We start from the raw sequence: 27,411 nt of genomic DNA, 5'->3' as shown, positions 1-27,411 counted from the left end.
ATAGTCTAGAGACAACTGCATATCGCAGTTGTCCAGTTGTTCCCCACATCTCCTAACTTCCATATCAATAGGTTAATTAGAATCAAATCAAGCTGCACCATGCAGCGATCAAGTATGCAGATCCCAGGACCCAGTTACCAGGCGGCTTCTGAGCCTTTTACAGGCTTCAGCACAGGCCACACTCTCTGCGTGGAGGGAGGAAAGGCAGTTGAGATTGGTGGAGGGCGTTCCAGCCTAGAAGTGCCAATTCACCCGTCACCCATCAACAAGCGTCCAGCACCTGCTCTGTGGCAAGCAGGAGCCGTGCTGGGGATATTTCAGCAAATGATATTTCAAACTCCTGCTTCCTTGCCCACCCCCAGCTTACTGTTGGTGGAGAATGAGACAGTGCATTGTTTCAAAATTCTACAGTTTTATTTGCATAAATCCCAAACAAGGGTGACAGCTTTTAAATACATTATCAGCTTAATAAGAAAATGCACAGTTCTTCTATATTGGTAGGTTAATTAGAACCAAATCAGGCAGCCAATGCAGTACTCAGTGACAAACACAGGTTTCCAAACCAAGTATTTACTGGAAGTAGTCTAACAAATGTATCCTTTCAAACCCAAGTATTTACAAGAAGTATTTTAACAAACGTATTCTTCTTTAACAAACATTCACAGTCTCAAGACAACAAGGGAATAGTCCTTGAGAGATAGCTACTCGCATTTTGATTATCACAGACTATTGCCGCTTTTAGTAAATACTTAGAAACTTAACCTCCAGATGTCAAAATTCCAAGCAAGTACAGATTTGATCTAAATGCTATGGTAAATAGTATGTTGCCATATTTCTGCTCTTACTATCTATTTCAGCAAAGTGTGCTTGCTCATCTAGCAATCTTGTCAGTGACTTAGGGGCTCAAAGACTTCTTGTCAATCAGAAAGCACTTGTCAGGCACCCGCCCTGGGCCTGGCTGTGTGTAGGGCCCTGGACCTCAGAGCTAAGGGCAGCCATTGGCATGGTGCTTGAGTAACTCATTGGCCAGAGGGGAGAGGGATGTGGAAACAAGCATCAGGATGTCTGGTCACAGCTGGAATTGGGAAATGGCACTGAGAACATGGCCTTACCCACCTGTGGGGAGGAGGAAGTCACAGGGAGGGGACTGGGAACTGAGTCCTGACCCCGAGTCAGAATGCTCTAGGAAGTGCTTAGCAGGGCACTTAAAGACCTAGAAGCACCAGAGAAGAGTTATCATGAGTTAGGATTTGTGGCTGTCTTTTTTTCTTTCTTGGTCTGGGTACAGTGTACTTTATTGGTGGTGCATGACAAGGTAGGGGTTCCTAAGCCCCTTCCCTTTCTCAGGGTGTCTGGGATGGAAACTGTGTCAAAGTCAGGAGATTCTCAGTGTGATGGGGGAAGAGTTGGGGCAGGTGAGGGTCTCTTTCTTCCTCCTGTGCTTTTGCTGGGGCTGCTGGTCTAGAGGGCTTGTGGCCATATGGACCATGAGGTCTACCACACTGTTGCTGTAGCCAAACTCATTGTTATGCCAGGAAATGAGCCGGACAAAGTGATCACTGAGGGCAATGGCAGCCCCAACATCAAAGGTAGAAGAGTGGGTGTCACTGTTAAAGTCGCAGGAGACAATCTGTTCTTCACTGTAGCCCAGAATGCCTTTGAGGGGGCCTTCCAATCCTGCTTCACCAAAATTTCTTGATGTCATTGGATTTGGCAGCTTTTTCCAGGTGGCAGGTCAGATCTACAACAGACACATTGGTGGTGGTTGGGACATGGAAGGCGATGCCAGTGAGCTTCCCATTCAGCTCCTGGATGACCATGATCATGGCCTTGGCAGACACCAGTGGAAGCAGGAATGATGCTCTAGGCGGCCCCTTGGCCACCATGCCACAGCTTTCCAGAGGAGCCATCCATTGTTCTTCTGGAAGGCAGTGATGCCATGGACTATGGTCACAAGTCTCTCCACAATGCCAAAGCTGTCCTCGATAACCTCGGCCAGGGTCACTAAGCAGTTGGTGGTGCAAGAGGCATTGCTGATGATCGTGAGGGAGTTGTCACACTTCTCATGGTTCACACCCATCACAAACACAGGGGTATCAGCACAAGGGTCAGAGATGAGCACTTCTTGGCTCCGCCCTCCAAGTGTTCGCTGGCTTTCCCCAGTGGACTCCACCACGTATTCAGCTCCAACATCACCCATTTTGATGTTGGGGTCTCGTTCCTGAATGATGGAGATGGGCTTTCTATTGGTGACAAGCTTCCCGTTCTCAGCCTTGACTGTGCCACTGAACTTGTCATGGGTAGAATCACACTGGAACACGTAGACCGTGTAGTTGAGTCAATGAAGGGGTCACTGATGGCGAAGATATATACTTAGCCATAGTTAAAAGCAGCCCTGGTGACAAGGTGCCAAATCTGTTTACTCCAACCTTCACCATCGTGCCTCAGGACCCAGCTGGCGCTGCACGAGATGTGGCTGTCTGTCAAACAGAAACAGAAAGCCGTGGCTGCCTTGATAATCTGCTTGCTGTTTTCAACAGGAATGAGAGAGTGATCCTCTACAAACACAGATCAGATCATGTTTCTCCCTTGATACAACCCTCCAAGAGCTCCCCACTGCGCTCACAGTAACATATAAAATCTGACTGTGGCCCACAAGCCTCTACATGACCTGACCCCTGCCCACCTACCCCCTGGTCACCTGCCACTCTGCCCCCCAACTTTCCAAACTCCAGCCTCATTTCCGCTCCTTGACCTGGTGCAGTTCATTCCTAACTTTGGGCATTCGCCCTTCTTGCTCCCTTGGTGTGGGATGTTCTTCCTCCAGATCTTCTCTCATTCAGCTTCTTCTCATTCAAATACTGGTTCAAGAATCCCTATGTGCTAACCAAGGCAACACACACACACACACCATCACTTCCTATCATGCCAACTTGCTTTACTAATATCAAGGCACATGTCACTTTCTAAAATCATCTTGTTTATCCTTGGATTCAAGGTAACCTCCATAAGGACAATGGCACTGTCTTCTGTGCTCACTGCTGTGTTCCCAGTCACCCAGAACAGTACCTGCAACACACTAGGTACTCAAGAAGAATTTGTCAAATGAATGAGTAAAGAGCCTAGGGAAGTCTTTGGGCTCCAAATCCTGCAACATTTGAGAGACAAGTAAAATGGAAAAGGAGGCTCCTTTACCCCTATGCCCAAGCTGTGGGGAGGAAGGGAGACAGTCCTAAAAGATGGATGGAAGGATAGAGGCAAGTTTGAGAGCACTAGATCAAGTCCAGGTGGGACCTGATTCACCCATCACAGGCCAGCAGGCAGCTTTCCACTTCTCTGATGATCAAACAGGTTGAGTGGTCCTGACCCTAAGAGAGAAGGAATGTGGGTGAAGCTGATGGGAACCCAGAAGGGTATCTGGCACACAGCCTTCTAGTTCCTCCCCAGCCTTGAACATCTCTGCAACCCACAGAGGTAGAGTTAGGACTGAACTCTGTTGGGGACACAGAGAATTCAGGGCTGCCTCTAGCCAGACTGAAACATTTGCATCCTTCAAATAGTCTTGCCCTTTCTTACCCCCATGCTGTTCCCTCTACCTGAAGCATGATTCCCCATTGTTTATCTGACAAATCCCTACTCATCCTCTAAGTGTCAGCTTAGAAACCACCTTTTCTAGGAAGCCTTCCTGACATTCCTCTGCTCCCTGCCAGACTGGATTTGGAGATCTTCCCTCATTAGAACAATTATCATCCTGAATTACCATTGGCCATCTCCAGAGCCACACATATCCAGGTTGAAGTTTCAGTTCAGCCAATTGCTGTTCATCCACTTTGAGCCTCAGTTTTCACATCTATAAAATGGGAGAAGTTATATATATCATGCAAGTACATTGGGAGGATTATTTGGCGTGGTATCTGAGCTGGTGAATAATATTTAATATTAGATATAATAATGATGAAGAAGAAAAAATATCTAAATCTACCCCACAAATGCCTAATAGGTGGGCAGCTGGGCCATGGTAAATAAAGGAAGGAAGGAAGGGAAGGAGGGAGGAAGGGACAGAGAGAGAAAGAGGGACAGAGGGACAGAGGGACAGAGGAAAAGAAAAGGAAGGAAGAGAGAGAGAGAAAAAGGGAAGAAAGGAGGGAAGGAAGGAAGGGAGGGAGGGAAGGAGGGAGAGAGAGAGGGAGGGAGGAAACTGGACTTGGATTTAAAATCCTGATTCTGCTGCTATTGGTCTGATCTGAGTAGGTATCAAACTTCCTCTCAGCTTCTAATTCCTCCTCTGCAAGATAAAATTCCTAATACCTTCCTCATGAGGTTGTTGTAAGGATTAAATTTATTCAATCATTTTTCCTATATGTAATGAGCACCCATTATGTGCCCAGCACTGGCTCAGTACTAGGGTTTGACGTAAGTGAACAAAGTCTGATCCCTGTGCTCCTGGGGGGCATCAGACTGGCAATGACAACAGCATAGCTCATGCATGCTTCAAGTCAGCAGATTTATCGAGCTCCTACTATGTGCCAAGCTGGGAGCAAAACAGATAAAGCTCCTACTCTAATAGTATTATGAATAACAGCTAATATTCATTGAGCATTTATTGCATGACCTTGGTTGAAGTTCTTTGAGCTTCCTAAAACAGACAACAGACACAACTCACAGCTACATCACGGAGCAGCAGCCAAGATTATATGGATTAATGCATGGGAAGCTCAGAGCAGAGGTCCTGGCACCTCGTAAGTGGTAGGTAAATGGGAGTCCTAATGCTATTTATTAGCTCACTGTGTAGCAGCCCTGTCTTTAGAGCTTCACATGTTTTATCTCATTTAATCATTTAATCTGGGGTGATAAGTAAGTACTAAGATACTGTGTGAAATCACCTATAAACTTAAAAGCCTTTACACGTGTATTTGTTAATGTTTCAGGGGTACCAGCAGAGGACTGTGGGATGGGATGAAGCAGTCAGCATGGAGCCAGATCAGCTATGTTTCTAGAAGGTGAGCCTGGAAGGGGTAGGAGGAGCAGGAGATGACTGGGGCCGAGCATCAGAGGGCAACCTCCTCCTGCAAACTGGGCCGCCAGGGTGTTGCTGCTGCTGCGGAAGGCCAGATTCAAGCAGGGCAATTTAAAAACATGTAAAAGGCATAAAGCGAGAGCAGCTGTGCACAGCTGCCGCCGAACGCTCCATCGCTGCCTCGCTGTGGACTCTAAATGACAATAAACCTTCCACCCCTTATAAATTAAGCAGACTTTCAAAAAAACCATATCTCCTTCTGCAACTTTTTATGGCTGTTTGGCAACTTTAATCATTTTGCAAAATGCAATTCCTGGCAATAAATTCTCTCCCAAGTACAGATTTAGGGAGATCTAGAGGACTGTGGCGGGTTGATAGGTAAGTTTTAATCTGACAAGGCCAAAAAGTCTATTAGATTTATAGGAAGGCAGCAGATACCCTGTAATTACACCAGGCCCGACCTCCAGGGAATCTCGAATGTGATGGGGAAAGTGAGTAGGAAGAAAGCCGCTGGGGCAGTGGAAGGACAGGCTGGAACCCCCACCACCATGTGCCAGCCCCTGGCCCCAGCCTTATAGTTACGGGCCATGGTGATTTCCCGCAAAGGTGCAAAGACCCTGGGTTCCAAGCCACTGAAGCCCATTATCTATGTGCACACACGCACACACATCCACGTGTGCAGTGTGCCTCTGTCCAAGGCTGGCACCTGTCAAGAGAAGCTGAGCTCGTTGGAAGGAGGTCATGTACCCCCAAACAAGTTAGAGAGTGAGTGAGAAGACACTAGGTGTTGCTCAATTATTCTGCCAACAAATATCTAGTCCACATTTGTGCTATGAGTTTTGCAGTGTGTGGCTCCCAGGGCAGGACTGTGGGGACCATAGACGGCGGTGCAGGTTGTCCCCAGCACAGGCACCTGGCTAAGAGAGGCCAAGTGGTGCTGTCATATGGCCCAGCAGAGGCTGCCTGAGCCCAGGGGGAGGAGAGCTATTCCTGACCCGGCTGCCCAGGGTCAAGCTCCTGCTTCTCACTGAGGTGCCCGCCTCCCTGCAGCCCAGATCTGGTCACAGATCTGCAAGCCAAATGTGACCATGAAAGGTTTTCTCTGGCAAGCATGGTGTTTTGAAATGTTTGAATCTGAAATAGGTTTTCCTTTGCCACAGTGCCACACTCATCTTACAGTCAGAGAATTCATTTACATTAGCTCCTGGCCCCTAAGGGCATGTGAGCCTGAGCCTCCTGGAAGAGGGCTTAGGGAGGTGATGGAGAAGTAAAGGATTCCACAGCACCCAACCTGGACCTTCTTTGGCAGTGGAGTGGGCAGAATGGCCCCCAAAGATATCCAGATCTGTCTTAGTCTGCTTGGGCTGCTACAACACAATGTCATAGACTGAATGCCAAGACAACACAAATTTATTTCTCAGCTCTAGAGGCTAGGAAATCCAATGTCAAGATGCTCAAGATGGAGTGAGCTCTCTGGGGCTTCTTATAAGGGCACTAATCCCATTCATGATGACTTCACCCCCACGATCTCATCTAATCCTGATTACCTCCCAAAGGCCCAACCACCTAATACCATCACATTGCAGGGAGGATCTCAAAAGATGAATTCAGGAGGGACTTAAACATTCAGTCCATAACAACATCCTAAGATCTGAAGCAGTGAATGTGTTATGTTACATGACAAATGGGAATTAAGGCTGCAGATAGAATTAAGGTTGCTATCCAACTGACTTTAAAGCAGGCAGATTGTCCTGGATTATCTGGGTGGGTCCAGTATGACCACAAGAGTCCTTAGAAGTGGAATCAAAGGCCCAAGAGTCTATGTCAGAGTGATGCGGTGTGAGAAAGCCTCAACTGGCCATGGCTCACTTTGAGGATGGAGGATGGGGCCTGCAGCCAAGCAATTCAAGTGGCCTCTAGAAACAAGGGAAGGTACAACAAAAGCCCCGGATTCTCCCCTGGATCCTCTAGAAGGAAGCAGGCCTGCTGATACCTTGATTTTATCCCAGTGAGACCCATCTAGGACCTCTGACTCCCAGGACTCTGAGATATTAAATTTCTGTTACTTTAAGCCACTAAATCTAGGGTATTTGCTACAGCAGCAATAGGAAACAAGTCACTTTTAAGCTGAGGTCAGAGAGACCAGTAGATTTGGGCTTGGAGTGTTTGAGGTGAAGGAAACACACACACCATGATATTCCTCTGTCTCCCCAGTGAGCTCTGGGGTTGGGTCTGCTTACCCTGGGATGTGAAGCATCTGTGGACATGGCCTCTGCATGCATGCAGGGTGCAAGCTTAGGTTGCCAAAGGATGATAAGCCAAAAACAAGCTATTTGGGGATAATGGGTCATAGGCCTGGTACCAGGACCTGTACTCAGCATCTTATGTAGGTTTTCTTCCCAAGAAGTCCTGTGAGACTGGTTCTCACAGTGGGTAAGAGCTGGGGGCATGGAACCAGAGTCAGTGGTTCAAGTGCAGAACAGTTACTACCTATATAGATGTTAGTTGACGCTTGTGCTGCCGTTTCTTCATCAGCACAGTGGTGATTATTACAGCACATCATGGGGTTTTCTGAAGATTAAATGGGATAGTTCATCAGAAAGACTCAGAACAGTGCCTGGCACTGAGTAGTCAGGCTGTCACTGTCAGGTACAGTGGACAGACCTGAAGGTGATCCCCACCTCCTGATGTCACGCCCTCATGCAGTCCCCTCTTAATGAGTATGGCAGGACCTGTGACTTGCTTCTAACCAATAGAATGTGGCAAAGATGGCACGATGTCACTTCCATGATTACATTACATTATATAAGACTCCATCTTAGCATGCTGGATGCAGAGGCTCTCCTTGCAAGACTGATGTTGGAGAAGCCCAGGCGGCAAGGAACTGCAAGTGGCATGTAGTGGCCAAGGGCCACCTCCAGCAGATAGCCAGCAAGAAACCAGGGCCTTCAGGCCTGCAACAGCGAGAAAATGAATTCTGCCAACAATCTGAGTGAGCCTGGACAGAGATGCTTCCCCAGTCAGACCTCCAGATGAGAGCACATCCCACTGTCACTTTGGCTGCAGCTTTGGGAGACCCTCAGAGCAGGATGCAACAAAGCTGTGCCTGAATCCTGGACCCACGGAAGCTATGAGAAATACGTGTTGTTTAAAGCCACCAAGTCTGTGGTAATGTGTCAGAACTTGTGCAGAAATAGGCAACTAATGAATCAATTAAGTACTATGATTTTTCCCATTTGTAAAATGGGAAACTGAGGTTTGGAGAAAGTGAGTGCCTTGCTCAAGGTCACAAACTAGTTCTGGGCACAGCCAGAATTCACACCCAGAACTGTCGAATTCCAGAGCCCTTGCTCTTACTCACCAGGTCAGGCGGCCTCTGTCCCTCCAGGGAACCAGCTCCCTGTGCTCCTGGGCCTTTCAGGTTCCTCCCCGACCTCTTGCCTCTCCTCTGCCTTCTCCTCTCATCCCCCTCCAGGCTCATCCTGCTCCCTCCACCCCCTTTCTCCCCCTCTCCCTTTCCTCCTCCATTCCCCACCATGGGGTAACTGCTCTGTAACAGTCTGTCCCTTCTCAGCCTCTCCCTGCAGGGAGCCCTCTAGGTTCATCCCTAATGGAAACAAGTGGGGAATCCACAGCAGCTTCAGCCCCCCTGGCCAGGACCTAGATGCCCATGCCACTCTCCCCTGACCCCCACAGAGAGACTGAGTTCTTCCAAAGAGCCAGGATCAGAACTACCCAAGGCAGGGGGCAGGAATAGCCTACCACACATGCCCCAAGCCCATGCCCATGGCTCAGGGCACAGAACAGGTAAGCAGTTCTGACTCCCTGTACTCTAGCCCATCTGTGGTTCTCTGGCCCCACCTCCCTTAGCAGGAAAGAAAGAGGGACTTCTTTAAAGATGGAACAGAATAAAATATAGATAAGCATTAGTCAAATGAAATTAATGCTTTCAATATTGTTTTAGGCTTGCTCATATGCATCAAGCATTTATGAAATTGCAGTTTATCACACAGGGATATTGCAATTATATATTAGCCGACTGTCTGGTGGCCACTCCAACAACTCTCTCTGGACCCTGGGTCGCCCTTCACAGGCAAAGTCAGCCTCGCTGACATCCATCTTCTTCCTCGGTGGACACATCCCCTGATGCTGGTAAAAGGCCTTGCCCCCAACAACATATGAATATTTAAATGACAGTTAATTATTCTGCATATAATGGTATTATTAGCATCCACTTCATTGCTGGCTGTGCACCCAGCTAAGCCTTGTCCCACACTAAGGGGTGCCACAGAAAAGCCAAAAGACAAGCAAGCCCCACATCTGCTGTACCTGCAGAGGCCAATGTTACTTAAGGGTGCCAACTCACACAAACCATGTGCTGGGCCTAGAGGGGAGAGTTAACCAGCAGAGTCTCCGCTCACAAAGTGCTTGCAGCCTGGGGGAATTCACGTTCACCCTGCCAAGCACTCCACAGCAGCAAGCATCCCTGAATTCAGAAAACAGCCTGATAGTGTCAGGATCGTTAATATCCCCCTTTTCTGTACAGGGGAAAACCAAAGCTTAGAAAGTTGAAGCGGCATGGACAAGGTCACGCAGTTAGTGAAGGAGCTGAGAGTCACACCTGGATGACCTCCACAGCCACTGGCAGAGCGTGCACTCCCAGGTAATGGGAAAAGCGTGTGGCAGCAAAGATGCAGGCAAAAGGCTCTGAGATCTGGAAGTGAGGATGAATTTGGATGGAGATGAAATGGAAAAGGCTTCTAGAACAAGGTAGCATTGGAGCTGGACCTTAAAGAATGGCTGGGGGTTGGGTAGTGGAAACAGCATCCCAGAGAGAAGGAACAGCACATGCAAAGACTGGGAGGAGGGAAGGTGCTGTGGAAATAATGAGATTCTGGGGTACTGAATGGGGAGGCAATTTGGGGAAAGTTCATGGAGGGTATCGAGAGTGCAAGCTAACAGGTTTGGGTTTTATCCTGAGGACACTGGGGAATCATGGAAGGTTATGGCAGACAGCAAATATGGTGACAAACTGCCCCTTCCCATAAAGAGGTGAGGTCTGTTTCCCCAGCTTAGTCTCCCCATTACGTCTGGGCTTGGCCCTGTGACTTGCTTTGGTGAGTGGGATGTTAACAGGGGTAACACTGGCAGAGCTTTGCAAAATGCTCACGTACTGGGGCTGTCCTCTTGCTGTTCTTAGAACCCAGAGGCCACCTTGGAAACAAACCTGAGAGGCACATGGAGAAGAAATGAGGCATCCCAGCTGAGCCCAGCACAAATTACTGACAGCTGCCAACAAATAACATTTTAGGGAGGTCATCCTGGACCGTGCAGTCATCAGCCAACCTGTCAGCTGACATACGATAGAGCCCGGATCAGCCGAGCTGGCCCAAAACAGAACACCCACCCAGCTGACCAACGAAATCATAGGCTAAATAAAATTGGGGGTGTCTTAAGCCAGTAGGTTTTGAGGCCATTTGTCAGGCAGATATAAGGGTCTAAACAGGGATGAGCTGACCAGAGTTATTTTTAAAAGATAACTCTGGCCACAATGTAGAGGATAGGTTAGAAGTGGTAAAACTGCAAGCTGGAACCCCTTGAGGCTGATGTGAGATCGCAAGTGAGAAGAGGAAGATCTGATTGAGGTACTGGGGTGGACAGGTGAGAGGTGCCCCAGGGTTCCCCAGAGAGACATGATGATGTCAGGGAAGCGTGCCTTTGAGGCTGTTCCTACAGGTACACATGCAACACCAGAGGTTACCTTGGAGGCCCCACACCCAGAGAGTCCATATCCTTCTGCCTGCAGGTTTTCTCTCTGCAGTTTTCTCCCTGCCTGCCTCCACCTCCGTCATCTCGTCCCCTTGCCCTTCTGCTCATTCTCCTGCTCCAGTTCCTTACCCCCTCCAGGAAGGAATTACGTTAAGTAACAGAGGTAATGGTGGAAACTGCCAACAGCACTGGACAAAGGGTCCAGACTCTCACCTGGGCTTCACTCCAAGCTGTGCCTCTGACTGGCTGTGACCTGAGACAAGCCTCTGTCCCTCTTTGGGCCTCAGTTTCCCCAAATGCCTTCTGCTTTGGATTCCCAGGAGTAAGAAGCCTCCTCTGGCCTCACTGCTACACCTTGTTCCATCTGTGCTTGAGTTCTTGGGCGGGCAGAAGATGCATCCACTCACCCACCTACACCTACCCTGATCCCAGTGATGTCACAGGGAGACTCAGAGAGATGGCACTGACCAAAAGCATCTTCTTTGAAGGCCCTTCCCGGTGTCCAGCCCCTCAGAGCCACCACTCAGGGCCTTCTAGGGACATGAGTTCACCATGCTCACCCAGCACCATCAAACTGGGACAGCTGACTCATTCATCCACTGCATAAGCAGAATCCTGAAGATGGGGGATCCAGAGCAATGGGGCAGCTTGATTGGGCAGAGAAAACTCAGGACTTTCTGGGAATATGAAGTTCTGAGTGTGAAGTTAACTGCCATCTAATTGACTTTTTGACCATAGGTAAACCACTTAACTTACCAGAACTCCACATGAAGTAGACATCCTGGCATGAATGGAAAGCACCTAGCTCCCAGGGCCTGGCCGCCAGTAGCTACTCAGTAAATGTTCATTTCTCTCCCGCACTCCTACCACTTCTGAGCCTCTGTTCTTCATCAATACAGTAAGGATGCCAATCTCCTTCCTCAAAATTGTTTTGTGAGTCTAGATAAAATAGCTCTGTAAAGTACTTAGCATATAACATGCAACCATTCAACCTTACATCATTCTTTCAAAGTGAGCTTCAAGAAAGTTCAAAGAAACTAGGATGTATCTCTGATGTGTTGCAATATGAAGTCTGCATGGAACATATTCTTGTAAGCAATGCTTAATTTGAATCTCATTAAGTGCCTAGGATTAACTTCCAGTTTACAGGATAAACAGGGGTCAGAGGAACAAGTTAAATAACACTGGAAGGAAATAATCAAATAAATTCTGTAGAATATTCTACAAGAAAACTCACCTCCATTCTTCAGAAAGTTAATCTGTTAAGCAGAAAAAGAAAAAAACTAAGAGGACTGTTGTCAATTTTAAAAGACCAAATACAAAACATAAACCTGGATTGGATTCTAGTCCAAAACTTTTCTTTAAACAGCTATAAAAAGCATTACAGCTTTTTTTAAATAAAAAGCTATACAAGGCACAACTGGGAAATATGAATATGAACAAGGAATTGACTAATGTTTAGAGTTTTCTGTTAATTTTCTAATTGTAATAATGGCATTGTGGTTATGAAGAACAATATCCTTCTTCTTAGGAGAAGCATAAGCAGTATTTAGTGGTGAGGTGTCTGATGTCTGCACCTTATGTCTGAACACTATAGCAAAAAGAGAGATGCAGCAAACATGGCAAAATGGGAACAAATGATGAATCAAGGTGGAGGGTTTGTGGGTAATAATTGGGCTATTCTTTCAACTTGGCTGTAAGTTTGAAAACTTCCAAAATAAAATGTTGGAGGCGGGGAGAAGAAAGTCAGACAGAGGATCCAGGGCCAGCTGCAGAGGCCCTGCCGGGCCCTATGTGGCCAGGCCACTGGGGGACAAGGGCTGAGTCACTGTCGGAAACAGTCCTTCCGGCTCTGGCTCAAGCTGGAGAGGGCAGGAGGGCAAGGGGTTGGGGGCCCAGCTGTGGCCCTACATCCCCCACCACACGCCTCTCAAAAAGGTCACCTCCCCAGGCATCAAGTAAGGCCCTGTCCCTAGGGAGGCTGGAGCAAGAAGCAGTCTGTGAAGCTCACTGCTTCCTGGCCAGGAGGTGACCATGGTCACCAGCCCCTTGGGACAAACATGCTTTTGTTTTCATCAGTATGAGCTTTTGGGTCCCTGGTGCGAGAGCTGCTATTAGTTCCCATTTCCAAATGCTCCTATAACAACGTCTCCCACCTCCTTATTTCTGCTGGGTGATAGGGTAATACCTGTCTAGGCCAGGGGAGGTAGGTAGGATTTGGGGGGCTGTTCAGAGTTCACAGGGGTTTCCAGGCTGCATGGGCTGGGCCAGGTTGGACAGAACCAACAACTTGGGGTTGCTAAGGAAGGGGACCTCCAGAAGACAGGACTGGACTCCCAGAGAGAGGGGAGGTGGGATCTAGATAAGGTCTGAGGTGGGCAGGGTTTGTCTTGGGCTTTACCCCATCCAGGAAGCTGCTGGAGGTTCCCTGGCAGCCTGGATCCCTGAGGCACTGCCCAGATCTCAGAATCCATGAGAGGGAACTATGGGACCCACTGAGTCTGGGGGAAGGTTCTAACACTCTCATCAACCTGAGTAAAGACACATAAAGAGACTAGACTAGTGTATCTAAGATTTCACAGCAGCTTAGTATTCACTGAGCCCAACCCAAGGGCCAAGCACTGTATTGAGTGCTACCTGTGCATCACCCCACTCAGTCCTGCCCGAAGTCCTGCTTATCTCTGTGATTGTGGTCTGAGGATGTGGGTCATATTTCTCCTGTTGTGGGTATGGACAAATAAATACAAAGGATTTACTAAGGAAATAAGAAACAGTGCCCAGACCATGCAGCACGATGAACCATGACTTACAACCCAAATGGACGGTCACTTCTGTCCACACAGAGGACAATATTTTCCCTCTGAAAACAGCACTAGCTTCAACGTGGGCAAACGTGCCATCAAAGATTCAAGCGTGGGTCATATAGAAGGTTTCCCAGAGTGGGTCTGATTTGATGTGTTTCCGTGAGGTTAAATGAGCTTAGGAAATGCCACAGACTACATTCCCCTCTTGGAGAGCCACTGAGGACCTCAGCACCTTGAAGCCTCTGAAAAGTCCTAAAATAGCCTCCTAATCCTGTTTAACCCAATGCTTCCCTAAACTATTTGCTCTCCAAACCCCTTTCTTTACACTTACTAAAGCTCCAGCCATAAGGTGTTAGGACACTTTTAGGAAATTCTGCTAGGCAGCCATCCTTCTAGCCTATGGGAAAAATCCTCCTTTGGAGGACCTCCCTCAAGTTCTTCCCCCCAGTACCTGGGCCAAACCAAAATTCATTAAGCTGCACACATGAAGTTACCCCAAATCCCTGGAAAAGGCAGACATGGAGAAAAGAGTCCTTCCAAGATGGGATCCTGAATGGAGGGTGGGGGGCAGGAAAAGAGGGATGATCTGGCATGTTGGCAGTTCTGAGGAATTACTCAGTCATGAGGCCAGTTCTTCTCAACAGATCCCTCCCTTTGTAAATGAGAACCCAACTCAACTGTAACAAAAAATGATTCTATGAGTCAGAGTCTCACCGGGAAAATATAAACTTTAAGAATTTATAACAGAAGGAATTTAATGCAGGGAATTGGTTACATTGGTGATAGAGAAGATGAAACTCAACCAGGTGGCAGTGAGGTGACCAGAGGTTAGCAGGAAGCCACTGTCACCCCTAGATTAGAGAGAAAAAAGGAGGAGGTGGTGGTGTCCCTGCAGCCCAAGGGCCAGGGTCACCCAGCAGAACTGGAACCACAGAATGTAGAGGAGTTTGAGCCACGTAGAGCACGCAACCTCTGCCAGAGAATCCACTGAGGCAGGAAAGGAAGGGGACAGATATCCTGGATTCTCCACCATCCAGGTCCCCACCAAGGCTGGTAATGGCCCAGTCCACAGGAGCCGGGAAACACAGGCTGCAGGGCTCAGCTCCCCAGCATGCAGAGCAGGGAAAAACTGCAGAGGAGCTCTGAACACAAACAGGCTCAGGAATGCACAAGTCCCACACACTGATGCACAATCAGTATTAAATGCACAATCAGTATTTTACATGAATTCTTGAGCTTCATTTCTTCATCCCAATGCCCTCCACAGGAAGGGAAAAGGAGCAAATGCTGGGTATCCTCTGGTCCCAGTCTGACTACCCCAGGTGCAGCCAGGCCACTCTCTGAGCACAGGCGGATGCCAAGACAGACCTGCATGGGAGTCATCGTGCCAATGGGCAAGGCTTACCACACCCTGCCTGCTGTTGGAGCTTTGGGTGTAAATGGAAGTCATGCATTGGATTTAAAGCCCATCAAGTTCCAGGCAGAGATTAGCTGATATCTGACCACATATAACCCCTGAATCTCAGCTACCCAGCACCAGCCAAGGCTGTGGCAAACTTCATCAGTATAAAACATCGTCTCAAACATTCACCAAAATAATCTGAGCAGTGAAATGCTGAAAAGGGCCAAGGCGGCTGATGTTAAGCCAGATTCCCCAGGAAACAGACTCTGAGGTGAGGATTTGCATGTAGGGAGTCTATAAGAAACCTAACACCTGTCAGGGAGTGAGGGAAGCAGAGCTGAGCAGAGGGAGAACTTGCAGAGCCAGACAGCCTCAATAAAGGCCTCAGCCAATCGCATGGGGCTGGAATGGGACTTCAGAGAAGACTTGAACTATGGCCTTTGTACCCTTGCACAGCTTGTCATTGGATGTGGGCTGCCCCCAGGAAGCAGGCATAACTTGGAACAAGGCAGGTGTCTGCCACCAAAGGCAGTTCCCAGAGAGGGACTCCACTGGGAGCAGCCAACCCTCCATAATCTAGGGGAATGAGTGCCTCTATCCCAAGGAAGGATCTGGGCCCCGCACCATAGCTAGCAGCCACTACAGTTGCACAGAACCAAAGGAGTTTTCCAGGGAGAAGGGGCCCAAGGCTGATGGAGGCATTTGGGGAGCCAACTTTGCTTTACATTTTTGTTCTTGTTGTTGTTATTTTATTTCACATCCCTTACAAACTGAAAGCAGAGATTGAGGGATACTACATGAGCTCCTGAGTCAAGTGTCCCTGCATGTTCCCTATTCACCCATGACACTGGTGATACCTATTCATCTTGCTATGTGAAGAAATGAGGTGTCCTGATACATGGGTTTGTAAGTCAGTTATGAACCGGAGGGGTTCTGCCAAAAAAAGGCCATGTGGATTTTAGAGCTGCGAGATCGGAAACCCTTTTTTAAACAGTAATTAGCCAGCAAAACCAGCTGTTTACCAAAGACATTCCCAGTTTGTTGAAATACAATCATGTCAGTGGCATCTAGGAAACTATGGTTCTTTCTTTTCCTTTGGTAGTAAGGGGACAGGCATCCAGCCACCTAGAAGCCGGAGTAAGTATTTTGATAGAAATTGCATAATAAGCGGGTTAGAACTTACTGCTCTTCTAGTCGAAATCAGTTCAGGAGACTGGTCCTGCCACCCTCCCCTCTTGACTTCTAGCAAAAACTGGCCAGGCCTGACCTGGCACAGTGGTTGTGTATGAAAACTTCAGACCATGGCTTTAACAATGCACAGTTCTTTCCATAAGGATATTTTTCATGCCAGATAATATCTGTAAATGACATTGTTCTATGAAAACCTATACTGGTTACAAATCTCCAGACCATATCACCTACCCCCACAGCCCAGTCAGGCCAGCTACAGTCCAGCCATAAAAAGGGAGTTTACACATAGACTAGATCCCCAGGTAAACAGAGAGATGCCATTTCCCCAGTTAAACAGGCCACCAGCCACACCAAGGAGGAAAATCACATTATAAATACAATTGATGTCAGTACTCTATTTGAAACTCGAACTTTCTGGACAAACCTGGGAATTCTCTGCTGTTAGCATTAAAAGTGACCCTCCCAGTGCCAAGATGTGGGACTTGTCTGTCAAGCAGCACAGAGAGGAGACACACAGAAGAAAAAGACCATGCCTTCATTCAACCATCTATTTGCTAAGCACCTGCCATGTGCAGGGCACTCAGATGTAAATGGTGAGCAAAGAGATATGACCCTTCTCTCCCAGAGCTCACAGCCAGTGTAACATAGACTGGAAAAGCTAATCTCGCAAACAGACTTGGAACAACAACCTTAGTAAGTGTTACGAAAAGGAACACCAGTGACTGTGAGAGCTCATAACAGCAGACCTGACCCAGCCTGGGAGTCAGAGATCAGAACAGACATATTCCCATTAGCTAAGGACTTCCCCGTATAGTTTTCTATTTGCATGCATCACATGTGCTTGGACATGTATTCACATAAATATGCTATGTACACTACATATAGATGCCTGGGTTAACGATGCAGGAACCTATATGTTGCTCTTGTTCCAGAGCAGATTGTGCTGGTCTCAGTTAATCCTGTCACTGACTTTATACATAGCAAGCCCCTTCAGAAATTGTTTATGATCATTGCTCTCCAGGGTGAGCAGAACAGGTAAGAGCCCTCATCCTCAACAGGACCTTAACCAGGGAGCATCCTGTCCACATGTACCAATTTTAGATCTGCTTTGGGGAGTGTGTATGAATTTGCGCCTGCAGGGATGTGCCTGCAGATCTGCGAGGAGACCATGAGGGCATGTGGGTGTCTCTGTGTGCCTCACTACCTGTACATGTGTGCACGCATATGTGTGCATATCTGTGTCACGTGGGCTCCATCTGGGTGGATGGATGCTCTGTGTTCTGCTAAGGAGGGGGTGGAGGAGAGCACCTCATTTTCCTGGGTCTGTGGTTTTGTGGCAATACCTCTGAGAATTGGGCTCTCCCTGCATGTCCTGGTGTTCCTTATAGCCATTTTGCCTGCAGCAGCCACACCAGTTGAAAAATCTGGGTCTCTGTGACTTCCCAGAGACTCTGCAAAGGCAAACAGGTAGGATTCATGGCCTGTTGCAATTCCTGCTCATTAGACATGTCTGAGGCCTTGTGAGTGAGCTCTGAGGATAAATAAGTATAAATATTATATTTGCCTCCAGGTTATCTTTAAAAATGTATTTCCCTCTCCCTCTACCTGCCCCTCTAGCCCCCACAACAACTGTCAGGGCCTCTTGAAAACTCCTGGGTCCCAGAATTGCCATCGTGAGAGTCTAGAGTCTCTGAAATCTGTCTGCTTCCCCCAGCCCCTATCACCCGGCCCACGGGGCAGCCAGAGGCAGCAGGGCACCCCACGAGCATCTTGGTGCCTCTGTGGTTGGGGAGGAGGGGTATCAATATCCCGTGTTCTGAGAAACTGAGCCACCAAGCAATAGCACGCACACAGATGATAAGGGGCTTCTTCCACACCAGCTGTGCCTGGCCAGGGCCACAAAGGATTTAGGGTCAGAGCCAAGGCCTATGTGTGCCAACACTTGGCTGGCATGAGTCAGCCCCTGGAAGGAGCTAAAACCCTACATCAGGACCAAGGAGGTCCAGGCACCTCCAATTTGTGGGTCATTCAGTTTTAAGAAAGTTAACCTACTCCAGTAGCTCAAGGAAAAGAGATTTGAGAGTAATGTATGGAGATTTTGTGCTTGCCCTCTGAGTGGCTACTGAATCATCGGTGTGATCGTGGATGGGATTCAGGAAGTAAGATTTTTAGAAAGCTGACATGTGATTCTAGTGTTCAGCCAGAGCTGAGAGCCACTGGTTTGAAGTGAGAAGCGAGCAGAGGGCAGAGCCCTGCTCATCAAGCTTTGGGTGGCGGTAAGCATCAGAATCCACAACAGGGCAGAGTGCGTTCTGTGATTCACTCCCCACTCTCCGGGGTTAGAATAAAGTACCTATTCTCTCTGTCCCGACAGCCTTTCAGAGGTCTAAAGGCAACGAGTCCCCTGCATGGATCTCCTCCAGGCTGAGCTGCCTCAGCCCTGCCTCACAGGACAATATTCCCAGTCCTCCCACTGTCCCCAGCTCCTAGCCAGTGTCCTCCAGATGAGCCCATGTGCTACTGTAACCTAAAATACAAGATACAGTGACATCTGCTCAGTGTCCAGCCAAAATAGCAGGTCATGGGCTGCCCCAGCCCTCTTGAGAGAATCTCCTAACTCTCTCCTTCCTGCCCTAGACTCAGGCAGAGACTTTCTTGGACTCTGTATATAGGAAGGAATTGCACCATCACAACAACATGAAAAAAATGTCACCCTACTTGCATAACAATAATAGCTACCATTTGTTTAATATTTTGTGTGTGCCAGGTATTCAGCTGTTTTACATGCATGATCTTATTTAATCTTTGCTAAAATAAAGGTAGTATGACTATCATTTTGCAGATAAGGAAACTTGAGGTCCAAAGTGGTTGGATAACCATCCTAAGGTCACACAGCTGGGAAGAAATAAAGATAGGCTTTGAATCCAGGACTTTCTCTTGACAACAGCTCTATATTGCCCATAAAATCTTCATAAAGCAAAGAGTCCAGCTGCCTATGTGGGTCTCTCTCAGTGATACTATGGGATGGAAGCTTTGAAGTATCCACATGGAAATCAAGGCTTCTCCAGAATCCTGTGAAGAGATGAAGCATCTCTACTTTCTGGAACATGACTGGCCTTCACCTATGAACTATAGTCAAGGTCATGTCTTTTGACCAGCTGGGCTCTGTGTGGTGTGACCAGAAACCATGGGTTACACCAAGTCTGAAAACAGAATTTGGATAGTAAGACAAGAAGCAGCCAGTGACTGGGCAATGACATAGAAGGAAAAGCCCTCAGGGGCACAATGAAAGAAAAAGACACAAGGGGAAGTTCACCCCTTCCTTCTCGGAGACTATTGCGATGTGACTGGTGGAAGTTGGTCAGGTGTTTATCCCTGGTCCAATCAGCTGTGAGCAGGTAGGGCTCAGCTGCCACAGCCTTCTTGCTAGGACAAGAGGAGACATCACCCACATTCTGAGGGTAGCAGAGTGAAAAGCTAGAAAGAAACTTGAGAGTTTGAGCCACCAGCTATACCTTCCCTGTTTTGCCTCCCTTTTTTGTGTCCCTGTTAAGTGAGATAATAAATGGGGACTGTTGTTAAACTCTTTTATTTGGACGTTCTGCTTCTTGACCCTAAACAGCCCTTGTAATTTATTTCACCCTCGTCACACCTTAATGTCCTCATTTGTAAATGTCGATAATAATAAGATTGTTCTAAGGATTAAAGGACATAGTGCATGTTAAACATTTAGAACAGTGCCTTACACAATTGTTAGCAATCATCGCTGCTAGAACCCATTAATATTTGTACTAGCTTGTCTCCAAGATGGTGACCATCAAGTCCTTCCCTCCTTTTGCCACTGACATTTCCCCATTTAGAGGTAGAGTCTACTCCTCCCATCCCTTGAATCTAGCCTAGTCTGCGACTGCTTAGAGGAATAGGATAAGGTAGGAATGATCCTCTGCCAGCTTGAAGCTAACCTTTAAGAAGAGTGGAAGTATTTGCTTTCCTTCTCCTCAGATACTTACTCATAGGACACCCCACTTAGAACCCAACCCTCATGCAGTGAGGAGCCCAAGCGACATGGAGAGACCATCTCTAGTTACACCAGGAAACAGCCCCAGCAGAGCTTCTAGCCTACAGCCAGCATTAACTGCTAGCCAAGGTGTACGCCACCTTGGACATCCGGCCCAGCTGAACTTTGAGATAACACCAGCTCTGGCCACACCCTGACTAGAACATGAGAGACCCCCAGTGAGAACCTCCTAGCCAAGTCAGTCAACCCACAGAACCATAAGAGAATAATAAATTGTTTTAAGCCACTAAGTTTTAGGCTGGTCCGTTATACAGCAATAGGTAAGCAAAACATTAAGATAATTATTATGTCTGCTTGTCTGTGCTGCCCCGTAACTCTGACTTGCATGTGAATGAATGTGTCCAAAGAGCAAGTGAGCAAGCTGGAGCACTCACCTTTGGGCCCTACTCTACATGGCTTTTCAGTTCTAGTGCCCAGGAAGTTCCATCTTACTAATCTAGTCCCCATGTCTCAGTTCTAAATGCCTAGGAGGAAAAATCAGATTGGTGAAGTTGATTAGGTGTTTACTCCTGATAAAATCATTTATGACCAAGAATGAAGATCTCATGTTCCCTAGTACTGTACGGGGGTGTGGGGTGAATTTCCTAGGAAAGGCTGTGGGTATGGAGGATATAGTAGGGGTCTCTTGCAAGGTATCTCTCAGCTCACTTCTTCTATGTTGGCTTTTCTTGCAAGCTCCACATGATGGCAAGAGGGCTGCAGAAGCGCCAGCCACTACATCCTCTTGGATTCAGTGACTCAGTCACTGCTCCAAAAGTCCTGAACCAATTTGCAATCAAGGGCAAAAGGTGCTTTGATTGGGCAGGCCTAGATGGTAGACTCCATCTGTGAAATCTAGAGTTGTTTCCAAAGGAAAGGCGAATGGATGCTGGTATGTGTGTTTGTGTGTATGTGTGTGTGTATTTTCAGGTTGGAGGGTAAATAAATCTTTACCATACTCACCAAATACCAGTGGAGATTCCCAGTAACCTCAAGAAGGACAGGGGGTGTTCTAAGCATTGGCCTTTATGTTCTGGCTGCTGGAGGGCACATCCCCTTCACAAACAAGAGTCAGTCATCCTCACCTCTTTGTCTTCGGCAAACTTCATCAGTTTCCAAGCTGTAAGTTCTGGCTGCTTCTGCTTTTCCTCAGGGACTTCTGTCACCCTGGGCCATGGTGCCAGGCCATAGTCTTGTCCCTCCGAGGGGCAGCTGCCTGGACACTCTCCAACACTAACTACAGCAGTAATAGGAACTTCTCCAGAAATCCACAGTGTCGTGTCAGGGTCGCTTGGTGGGGTTTGGAGGAGGTAGGGAGCAAGTCCCTACTTTCCCAGATTCTACCTTATCCTTTGTACTTCTGGCTGTTTCTCTTTCCCCAGGTACTATTTCTATTTGCATTTCCTCCTATAACTGGGTATAACTGCCCTCCAATGAGGTCAGTTGAAATACTTGTCTCTTTAAGACAGGCAATTACGATGCATGAAGCAAACAGGCATCCTCAGCCCCAGGACGGCTCTGGCTGGTGGAAAGCAGCCACTTCAGGGGGAGTGGAAAATGGGCATCAGAAACCCCAAACCCCATATTGGCCTCAGAGCCATTCATCAGAGGCTGACATTTCCTTCATTGCTGGCCCAGGGCCAGGAGAGCAAGTAGCTCATTTCTGTTGCATTACAGTTTGAGTCCATATGCAAACCAGAGTGCTGTGTCTATAAATAAGATATTACAGTTAAATCAATATTGATTATTAGGAGTTAGTGTTATATTTAAAGCCATAAAACTGAATAAATATTATGGTAAAAGTGTCCTAAATCTCATGGGCAAAACCATTGAACAAGGCAGGCACCAGTCTTGGACTGATGGAGCTGTGACCCTGTTTCCCCACCCCCTAAAAGGAGCTATCAGCCAGATGGCTGTCCCTGATAGGGGCAATGGAAAGGCAATATGGGACAATGGTGATGTTCTCCAACCCACTTCTCAGCCACATTCTTGATTTTTATTCAGACCTTATTACATGCCACTCAGCCAGCATATGCTCAGCTTATTCTCATGACTGAAAGTAAAAGAATAGCTTTTTCACAATAATCACAACTGAACCAAGTTTATTTTTCTAAGAAAAGCTTTTTTCTGATTAAAAAGCATTTCATTTGTATTATAGGAATGATAGAAAAGGCAAGAAAAGCAAAAAGAAGAAAATAAAATCCACTCAGAATCTACTCTCCAGAGACAATCAATCAGTTAGCATCGTTTTGGTATGTATCCTTTCCATCATTTCTGTGTATGTGTGTGTGTGTGTGTGTGTGTGTGTGTGTGTGTGTATGTGTAATAGGGTTGGAATTCCAGCAGTTTTGCAATCTGGACAGATTATATACTATTGTATGTGCTAAAATTTATTTAAACAGTCCCTTATTACTGTATATTTAGATTATTTCCAATCTTAATTAAATTACTTTCAGTTTCGTTCATTTGTTTTATAAATAGAACTAAAAGGTGGTTATCTTGAGGCAACAAGCGTTTATTTTTCCAGTTGACTAAATGGATGAAGCCTGAGACAGGAGCAAAGCGCCATGTCCAGGAGGTCACAGGAAGTCACTATGCTCCTGCTGGCAGCGCGGAGCAACGGCGGAAATGCTCAGTGACTGGCTCCAGTGAACACCGAGGTCAGAAACGCCTTCCCATCAGTCTTTGGCACACACTCTCTCACCTGGCAGAACCTGGAGTCCTCTTGAGGCCCTGCATGGCCCCATCACAGAACTGCTCAGTCTGGAAAATCTGAATGTTCCCCCTCCCAGTGAGCATGGGTTGGAAATAGTTGTCATTGCATGGAGTCACAGCAGGAGGTAATTCCCCATATCCACTACCCACTGCTCATCACCAGCTTTGCACATGAAGAGAGTCTTATCCTTCATCTGTTTGGGGGGCTGAAGGTAGATGTGACCTATAGTCAGCCAGTCAGTCACTGTTTCCCAGGACACTGAATCTTAAATAAGTGCCACAAGGATCACCGGGCCATTTGGAGGTTAATCTCAATAGTGGCAGAAACAACCACAGCGCCAGCAGCCATGTCCTTTACCATCTGCTCTTGCTGAGAACCTGTTTCTCGGCTTTCTGCTTCCTGAATCCCAGGCTTCCAGAGCCTCCATTCCTGCCTTCTTAATTCCTGCCTTTCCCAGGCCTGGTCTGCCAGCCTCCTATTGATCAGTTATGCTGAGCCAGTCTGTTGCTTGCACACAGCTCTCCTAACTGAATCTGACTTCATCCCTACTCCCCTCACTCATCCTTCAAGGCTCAGACCAAATGTCACCCCCTCACTGAAGCCCCCCTTAGGTGCCCTAAAAGTAATCGATATTATCCTTCTGCCTAACTTCCATAGCCCTTCGCTCATAACTCTTCAAGCATTTATTTTATACTGCCTGGTGTGATAGACAATTTTTTTTTTGAGAGGGCATCTCTCATATTTACTGATCAAATGGTTGTTAACAACAATAAAATTCTGTATAGGGGGGTCAATGCGTGATAGACAATTTTTAACAAGATGCAGAACCAGGGTTGTGGCTTATACTGTAATAGGTGCTTGTTGAATGAATGAATAAGTAAATAAACATGCACAGCTATGAGAACAAGAATAACATGCTCTGTGTTCAACCATCAACTGATTGATCAATGTTAACAGAAACTGGATATTGTTCAGACACTGTATATAGTTCAGTTCAAATGAAAAGTCACAAGTATTTCCATCTTTTGCAGCTGTGAACAGAGAAGTAGCCCTGGTCTGATGGGAACACCCAGACATTAAATTGTAGCTGTTTCCTAGTGCTTTTTACCTGCATTTGGCATTAGCTGGTACACCTGGCTATTATTAGACAGGTCCCTCTATGATTCTTTATCAAGCATCACAAACTGGCCACCCTGGGCCAAATGTTCCTGCAGCTTTGTTTGGCCCACACTGGTACCTTGCAATTGATTAGTTGCCAACATTTAAAATTCAGATGATTACACATTAAAATTCCAGATTTCTGATGTTTTCTGAAAATCCAGAAGATCTGGCAATACCAGTTTCTGTATCAACAATCTGCTGGATCTAAGCAGGGGCTACCCCACTCCCCAGCCTGACTCCCACCCTTTGTACAGAACATGAGCTTTCCACATCCCCACAAAGCCCACTTCACTTATTACCTGCCTGGTCCCTGAAGATATTACTGCTCTTTGTCTCTGTTCACCAAGTCATGAGAGGTAGAAAATGGCTGGATGGGGGTCAGGGGTGTGGTCACAGAAGGACAATATCCTCCTGTTGAGTCAGAATTTCCAGAGCGTCTTAGGTGTAGTCATGAAAAGGCATATTTAGAAGATTCTAGAAAACTCTCCTCCTCCTTTCCACCCCCACCTTCCCCCAAGGAGAACTCACCTTTTGTGAAGCTAAAAACAAGCTCCTCTATCTTCCCTTAGCCTCCAGAAGCACACATCTGTCCTTCCCAACAGGCCAGAGAAGGGAATTCTGACACTGAGTTTCCAAAGCCCAAAGAGGACCCAGTTCAGGCAAAGCCTCCCATCCCGCCACACTGAGGTGTAAACCACAGCCCATTGGGCACCACAGGACTCCTCAGCCCTGAAGGCTCTGTGCGAAACATCTCCCACCACTTGCCTAGATAACACAGTGTGACAGGAATGAGGCTGACGGCTGTCCAGCCTGACTGCGCGCAGGACAAAGCACAGCTGGGGATGAGATGATGGGAATAGGCCTGGCTGGGTTCAGCCCCTCCCGTGGCTCAATTCATGATCAGGGCTCACCTGGTTGGCTCAGCCCCAGGCCAGACTGACTCCACTAAAGACAAGTTTGGCCCTCAGTCCTTCTCTGAGTCAGTGTTGTCAGAGTAGGGGGACTGGAAAGTGATAGAATTCTTGTCCAGGGGCCTCTCTTTTCTCTGTGACAGAGGCACCAGGAGGCAGAAGGGGTGAGGACTTGAGAAAACATCCTTGCTTCCCCTTTCTCCCACATCCAATACACTAGCAAGCCTGATAGCTCTGCTTCCAAAACAAATCTCGACCCCACCGCATCCCTTCCTGCCCATTTCTACCACCCTCATCCTAGCCACGCGCTGGCCTCATGCAACCCATTCTCAACACAAAAACTAGAGTGAGCTTTCTAAACTATAAATCAGATCTCGTTTGCATAAAACCTTCCCAAAGGCTTCTCAACACCCTTAGAATAAAATCTAAGTTGTCTTCCATCATTGATAAGGCCCAGCTTGCCGTGGCCTTCTCCTTCCTCTTGAAATCCATTTCCTATTGGTATTCCCCAAATTCACCACACTCCAGCCACAATGAATATTTTTTGGTCCCTACACCCAGCCATTTATTCCAATCCCAGGGTCTCCCTCTGCTTTGGGACATTTGCTTATCTTCATTTCGCTACTCCTTCTCATCATCCAGGTCTCAGCTCAGATATCACCTTCTCAAAGGGTCTTTCCTGATGCCCAGTCTAAAGGAGTTCACCTCTAGCCACGTTCATGCACATCACCCAATTTTATTTCCTTCACAGGACTAACACTATCTGAAATTATCTTATTGACTCTGTGCTTTCTTGCCTATTGAGGGTTTCACCCTACTAAGAATCTGGGTCCATGAGAGCTATGCCAGTGTCTGCTTTGTATGAACTGTTCTCCCCCAGTGAGTTGCACACAGTAATATGCAATAAATAGTTGTTGAATTAATTACCTAGTTAAGTATCCAGGTGAGAGATGATAGGGGCATAAACTAATGCAGTTGCATAGAGAGTGAAATGGGGAGAACAAATGTGATTCTTAAGAACCAGAATCAACAGGGACCATTCTAAATAAGAGATGAGACCACAGAAGCCTCAGGCTCCAACAGCTTGGTGGTCATGAAGTAATTTATCAATACAGGTAATTGACGGAGAGGAGCAGGTCTGGAAGGGATAATAATGAGTTCAGCATGGAGAAGTTGATTTTGAAGTACCTGAGGGACTTCTAAGTAGTGTCCAGTACACACACTTTGAAGGCCAGGGAGGAGATTTAGGTAGCTGGCTGAGCTTTGGGAAATCATGGGTGAGTAGGCGGTGGATAGTCAGAGCTGTGGCCTGGCCCTGAGTGCATTAAAAAGAGGACCTGGGATGCAACGCCAGGCACCTCAAAATGTGACACAGCAGACAAAGCAAAAGCTGAAAAGGATCCTGAGAAGGACTGTCTGGAGAGGGGGCAGAGCTAGGAGAGGATTGCTAGGGAGAAACATTCCAAGGACAAGGGAATGGTCAACAGTTTCATAGGCAGGAGAGATCTTGAAGATACAGGCTGGAAAGTTCTGCCCTTGCAATCTGGGGATCATGAGGAGCCCCCTTAGGGCAGCTTCAGGGCTGGGCTCTGGGTGGATACCATATTGGAGTGAGAGGGAATACACGGAGACAATGGAGTGGAAATTCCTCCAGTCAGTCGGTGTAACTGCCTTCCAATAAAACTTTATTTACAAAAATAGGTAGTGGGCCAGATTTGCAGACCCCTATTCTCTAACAAGGGACTCTGGGGAGAAAGATGGTGAGCTTTCCCCCCTGGCAGGTAGAATAAAGAAATTCCATGCTTCCAAACCCAGACCAGAGGTCTGACCACTGCTGGCTGCAAATTCACCATGAAAGTAAAGCTCCCAACTCACAGAACAAGCAAATAATAAACGAGTTTTGAAAATAATTAAAATTGAAAATTGATTGTCTGGGCCAGAGCAGATTTATGCAAAGGGCCCCTGTTCCACAGGGAGTGGAAGGAGGGTTTCTAAGCTCTGTGTTGAACAAGCTAAGCATTTTTTCAGATTATTCCCAGCATAATATGCCAAAGGGAATAGGCTCCATTTATTATTTCCTTAAAAAAATCAATGGGCTGAAACATTCCCTCTAGACCTATAATATTTATTTCAATGTTCTGTCAATAAATATAACAAGGTTAGCTTTCTATCAGTTTAGTTGGAAGAATCATTTGAGGGAAGTTCTATTTGTTAAGCTCGATTACAGAAAGCAATCAATAGGGGAAAATTCCCTGGTCACTATAGGCAAGAAATATAGAGCTCAGAGGAGCCATCCCAGGAAGGAGATTAATGCTGCTGCCCGATAATCCCTCCCTCTTTCCCCCAGAAGTACCAGGTGTGGGTGCAACATTGAGTTATGGAA

General features: G+C 47.1%; 1 pseudogene; it reads right to left on the bottom strand.

The window, feature by feature from the left end:
* Nucleotides 1–446: 446 nt before the first annotated feature.
* LOC108395031 (glyceraldehyde-3-phosphate dehydrogenase-like) overlaps nt 447–27,411 on the bottom strand; it is a 155,373-nt pseudogene continuing 128,408 nt past the window's right edge.

The sequence above is a fragment of the Manis javanica genome, chromosome 4 (genome assembly GCF_040802235.1).
Source record: "Manis javanica isolate MJ-LG chromosome 4, MJ_LKY, whole genome shotgun sequence".
Taxonomy (NCBI): Eukaryota; Metazoa; Chordata; class Mammalia; order Pholidota; family Manidae; genus Manis; species Manis javanica.
Note: the sequence above shows the minus strand (reverse complement) of the source record. Positions and strands in the feature narration are given on the sequence as shown.